The sequence below is a fragment of the Corylus avellana genome, chromosome ca3 (assembly GCF_901000735.1).
Source record: "Corylus avellana chromosome ca3, CavTom2PMs-1.0".
Taxonomy (NCBI): domain Eukaryota; kingdom Viridiplantae; phylum Streptophyta; class Magnoliopsida; order Fagales; family Betulaceae; genus Corylus; species Corylus avellana.
The window spans coordinates 13,119,197-13,125,553 of record NC_081543.1 but is presented as its reverse complement, the minus strand read 5'-3'; the positions used below and the strand labels follow the sequence as shown (position 1 = coordinate 13,125,553).

Here is a 6,357-nt window from a genome sequence, read left to right as displayed (position 1 = left end):
ATTTTATATATATATAAATAAATTTTTTTTTTTCTTTTGTTTTACCCGTTAATCTGTTATGTAAAGAAACTATTATATATATAAATAAGCCCATGAGTTCCACCTTGTGTTTAGAAGCATTCTTAATTGGTCTCTCATTCTCACTTCCATTCGAATCAAGAATGAGAAAGACCCTCATTTGTAATCCATTTTCTCATTTGAATAAAAAAAAAAGGGGAAACTGCTTTTTGCCCCCATGAACTACAATGCCTTGACACTTTCCCCTCATAAACTACCAACTGTGACACCCGACTCCATGAACTATCATTTTGTACTCAAAACCCTCATTCTGTTAGTCAAAGACGTTAACTCAGATGGTCTACCCTTCACTTTGTCCACATGAACTACAATTAATTGTCACTTAGCCTTCATAAACTACAACACATTGTCAATTTAACCGTTTGAATTAACGCTTTTGACTAACGGAAGAGGCCTTTGACTGACGGAATGAGGGTTTTGGGAAAAAAATTGTAGTTCATGGGGTCGGGTGTCACAATTGGTAGTTCATAGGGGCAAAGTGAAAATGCATTGTAGTTCATGGGGGCAAAAGGTATTTTCCCCTCCCAAAAAAAAAAAAAAAAAAAAAAAAAAAAAAGCCACAAGGAATAATGAACGAAATCTATGTTTGGAGTTTGCCCAAATTGATATTTCTTGGAGCCTGACTACCTCAAATCAGTCAATTCTTTCATTTCTTTACAAAATTTCTTCTCAAATTCATACAAATTTCCATCAAAATTCCATAAAAACAAATGAATACATAACATTTTTTTCACTCCCTCACACGCACACAAATGTTTGACTAGGAACATAGACTTTGTCAAAAAAAAAAAAAAAACCCATTATTTTCGTCCCATCTCTCACAAGGCAGTTTCTCAAATCTGTCCAATTCCACCTCCTATCTTCACTATGTATATTTGTATGTATGAAGTGAATTTGTGCTATGTTACATCTGGGTTTGGGTTGATATTTTCTGTTTGGTTATTTTTGCATCTTGGCTTCTACCAACTTGCCACAGCGGCACTCTCTATTCGACTCCATTGCCTCCAAGCTCGAGTTCGAACCCGATTTGAGCTTGAATGGAATTCAAATTCATCCAAATTTAACTGAGCCAAATTTGAACACTTAGATAAAGCTTGACTTGAGCCCGAGCCAAGTTCGAGCTAGTTAACATTTTGTCAAGTCAACTTTGTGATGGTTTAAGGGGTGATCACATCATAACCAGTGTGGTCATTTCCATATCCAATCACAACCTTCCATGGTAGTTATGATAAAGTGACAAGGTATGCCTCTTAATAAAGAGTCATATCCTAACTCTATAAATAGAGTTTGATAATGAGAAGAACGTACGTCAAACTTCATTCTCTCCATTGGATATCCACCCTAACGAGAGATTCTTACCAACAAGATCATACGTTCATATTATTCTATCATTTTGAACGGTCACCACTTGACTCGGCTTGATAGTGCCAAATAACCAACCCCCAGGGCCAGGGTCAAGGTTAGGGACATTTGATCAATCTCTTTGCCCCGACTTCATTACTCATCCTCGTCTTCTTCATTACGGAATTGGCACAGACTGAGAATCAACTTTTCAGGTCAAAAGTCATCCACTAATTAAGGCTTCTATTTGAGCGTGGTCACTGTGCAGGTGCAATTTCCAAAAGACTGAGTAGAATATACAAATGTGTGAGACAGAAATAATATTTTATATATATACATCCGTTAAACCATTCATTTGAGAATCTATATCTCTTCATTTCGAAATGAAGATTTATTTTGGTAACTATGTCATTTTGATTTGGGTTATGGCTACCACTTTTTTCTCTTTCGCTTGTGGTACAGGATGCAGCGAAGAACAGAAGAGAGCTCTCATGGAGATCAACAACTCTACAAATGGTGTAGGCTTTCTGGGCAGCTGGGATGGAAGCCATTGTTGTGATCAAACGCCTGCAATCGTATGTGGCGGTATTGCTGGGGGAGTTTGGCGTATCGAATTGTTGAACTTGAATGTCGACATGGAATCATTAAGCAAGTGGTATCCAAATGTAACATTGTTCACCTTATTTGATGAACTGGAAGAACTGTCAATTACTAACATGCAAATTGGAGGAGGGCTTCAACGTGAGAACTCTTATTACTTGATTTATCCATGAATATTTGTTCATCTATATTAGTTTAAGCCTAATACATATATATTTTGGTTGAAAATACATTTTAATTTGTATATATGAATTTAAAATTATTGAAAAACACTTCAATCCATGACCCATCGTGTATATATATATTCTCATCAAAAAAACCAATTTCACAAAATTATCAAATTCGGCTACCATAAATCTCATTCATGATCAACCTATACAGCAAGAAAGTAACTAAAAGTGCAAAAATTAAGTTGTTCAGTACTGTGCCGATTTGTTTTCGTTTCCTTTTCCACTACTATTTCCTCAGCAACCAAAAACAGAGAAAAATAAATAAATTAATAGATGGGTTTTCGTGCTACTATGCTTTGCTTCTTATACTTATTGGGACATCAAAGCCAATTAGACTAAATTGCTTGGAATAAATATTTACTTGCTACTTGAGATCCTTCAATTTACACCCACAAAATACTACTACACTCATTTTCTCAAACTCATTTTGTTGCAGCTTTTTGCGAATTGAAGCAACTAAAACATCTGAAAGGGTTGTATCTTGAGCATAATGGATTGGAAGGCGTTATTCCCTCTTGTCTTGGGACGATTGCGAGCCTTAAAGAACTTTATCTATCGCGTAATAACCTTTATGGTAATCTACCTCCATCAATACTCTCCAAAGAAAGCAAGATGCCGCTCTTTGATGTTTCGAATAATCAATTAGAAGGGGATTTATCATTTTCTACTTTTTCCAATGCTTCAAGTCTCGGAATCCTCAATCTTTCAAATAAATCCATTTCTATTCTATAACCAAAGCATGATTTCCCATTTTGATGTTTCGGGCAATCATTTAGAAGGGGTTTTATCATTTTCAATTTTTGCCAATGCTTCTAGTCTTAAACACAATGATCTTTCAAGAAACTACGATTTTCAAGTTGAAACCGAATCTCCCTCATGGGTCCCAACCTTTCAACTATTCGATCTGATCTTGGCGGACTGCAACCTCAACAAGAAGAATGGTCACGTTGTCCCAAGCTTCATCTCCACCCAATATTCCTTGGCACATCTAGACTTGTCTAAAAACTCAATAGAGGGAGGCATGCCTTGTAACCTATTGTTCAACACGAATATCACATATCTATCCTTGAGAAGCAACAAAATCGATGCTTCTTTTCTTGATTGCTTTGCTATTCAAACTTCAGCACTTGAGTTTCTTGACATATCTAATAATCATGTCAAAGGTCGTCTTCCTGAATATGCTGGACATCTTCTTCCACACTTGAGTGACGTTAACATGTCCTCAAATTTATTAGAAGGCAACATTCCTTGGTCATTTGGTAATTTGTCTCTTGAAACATTAGATCTTTCTAACAACATGTTTTCAGGATCAATACCTCAAAGGTTGACTAGAGATGGCACCGAACTGGAATATCTAAATCTATCGAATAATAAATTGCAAGGAGAAATGCTCCCAAGGAACTCCACGATGAGATCGCTTGAGTGTTTACTACTTGGCGGCAATCAGTTTGAAGGAATTATCTCACCCATGATATCAAACAGTCTCCTTTTGCAAATCTTAGATGTTAAAAATAATCATGTCTGGTAATATTCCAAAGTGGCTGTATGATCATCCTACATTGGCTATAGTTCTTTTAGGTGGAAATCGCTTTGAAGGCCACCTACTCCAACGAATGTGTCAAATGGCTAGTTTGCGAGTTTTCGATATCTGTTATAATCATGTTTCAGGTCAAATTCCCTCTTGTCTCGGTAACATTACATTCTGGGGGAAAACTCCTCCAATTGGAGAATATGGATTTGGAAATATGGTTGCAATTGACGCATCTTGGCGAATAAAAAATATGGTATATGATTTCAAAGGTGTACCACTCTCGTTGATGATTGGAATTGACTTGTCATCCAACCAATTGACAGGTAGCATTCCTTCTGAAATGGGAGACTTGTCATACCTTCGCTTCTTGAATTTGTCGAAAAATTTTCTAACAGGCCCCATTCCAAATTCTTTTCGAAACTTGAAAAATGTGGAGAGCTTGGATCTTTCTCAAAACAAGTTGAGTGGGAAAATCCCTCATGAATTGGTTGGACTCACTTCTCTATCCACATTTAGTGTTGCATATAATAATCTTTCAGGAAGAATCCCATTTGAGCGGCAATTCTCAACTTTCAAGATGCAATGCTATGATGGCAATCTGGATCTATGTGGAGACCCTCTGCCAAGAAACTGCTCAACCACAAATGAGCATGAACCTGAACACAAGGGCCAAAATAAGGACGAAAAAGAATGGACTAGAATAATTGATAGCCCTTTATTCTTCTATGCATTTGTTGCTGTCTCTTATGCATTTGGATTTTGGGTCTTCTTTGGGATTCTAATCATTAACAAGAACTTGAGGCATACATATTTTAGAGCTGTGGACAGATTTATTGAGTCTTGTTTTGAAATGCTTTCCAAGTATTGGTGATTCATAAACAACTTTGTAGTGGAAGCAGAAAATATACGTGAACTTCAAAGTAATGTTTATCTTTAATAAAGATGTTTGTATTCCATAGTACTTCTAACTTACAATTGGAAGTAGAAGTAGTGTGCGTTCTGGGATTTCATCATGTCTTATGGATTTTTTTTTTTTTTTTTTTAGGTTCAAAATTAATTCATATCTCATTATGCATAGAGTAATATATTTACATAAAGGAGTTATTTTTTTATTTTATTTTTTTGTAAGTACATAAAGGAGTTATTGAAAACCACAAATGAGGATTTGCCCTGCTCTTAGATCACTTCTTCTTTTTAATAGCTAGGTTGAGTTGCTACTGCTCAAAAAATGCACAACGAGTTATCATTACATTTGTTGTTATATGTTGCTGACTATTCCACCAACAATATCATTACATTTGAGTTTTTGATGCCTATAAATCCTTGTTAAGGACATTGGCAAAGACGAACGACTGACCCAACCCACTAGGTGGAGGCACTATCTATACAGAAGTGGGATACTTGATTTGGGCCAAAACAAAAGAACCCACTATATTATTCACTTTTGATTGACAAGAAAGAAGCCCAATAACCGGGCCAATTTTATCAACTATTGACAAAAGGCAAACTTAGGCCGAAAACAAGACCCAACCCAATCCAAAGGTGAACACAAAGAAGGGCATCATGATACGTATAATGCTCTTTAAATTAATTAACCGGTAATGCACTCGGATTTACTGTCTCCAAGCTCAATTTAACAAGTAAATAACCTGAAGAGTTTCATACACTCCTGAAAAGAGTACAATATAGTAGAAGATCCTCTTGCTCATGAGCCCGCATGTAATCAATCATCGCAGGGTTCTCCATAGAAATTATCTTGGCTCAATCATTCATCAAAATTCTGTTACGCAGTGTTCCACGAACTATCTTCTAGGGTCTTTATCATAAAAATGTTTTACGTGTGAGAAAGATAAAGTGCAACTTCACAACTTAATGAGTTAAGTATACGCGAAACATGCCAATATACAATGAACTCAATTTTTTTAAAAACAAGATCAAGTACACGCAACACCATGCAATATGGTTCTTGTCAAATAAATAAGGTAGAAAATCATTTTGATGCATTATAATACTATATGATATGATCACAATGTGTTAAATCATAATTATCTTCCATATGTTATTTTCGTACCAAATGAATACTTACATTTTTCTCTCTCTCTCATACGCACACAATTGTTTGCCTAGGAACATAGACTTCGTAAAAAAAAAAAACAAAAAGCCATTCTTCTCGTCACATTCTCACAAGGCAGTTTCTCTCCTATCTTCAAATTTGAACAGCTGGATAGTACCCTATAACCAACCCTAGCTAGGGGCATTTCATCAGCACTTAAAATCTGTTTGGAATTGCTTTTGAGAAATAAAATTTTTAAGTCAAAAAACGTTTTTTGACAAAAGCTTTATTTTTAAGCTTTTTAGACCTTTAAAAGCACTTTTAATTTTTTTTACTAAATAAATACATTTTTCTTCGAACGAACTTTTTGAGTGTTAAACGCATTTTTGAACCCCTTAAACACTTTCAAACAAGCCCTTAAGCATGTACTATAATTAAGTACTCATTGTCTCATGTAGTGGGGAGTGGTAGATTAAATACATACTAGTGAGAGCCACGCCATTTCTGCACCTCGACATTTTAAT

The 6,357-nt window shown here is 35.6% G+C and overlaps 1 pseudogene; it reads left to right on the top strand.

Annotated features, from left to right (window-relative positions):
• The first annotated feature begins 1,802 nt into the window (after positions 1–1,802).
• LOC132174130 (receptor-like protein 56) lies at positions 1,803–4,651 on the top strand (annotated as a pseudogene).
• The last annotated feature ends 1,706 nt before the right edge of the window (positions 4,652–6,357 follow it).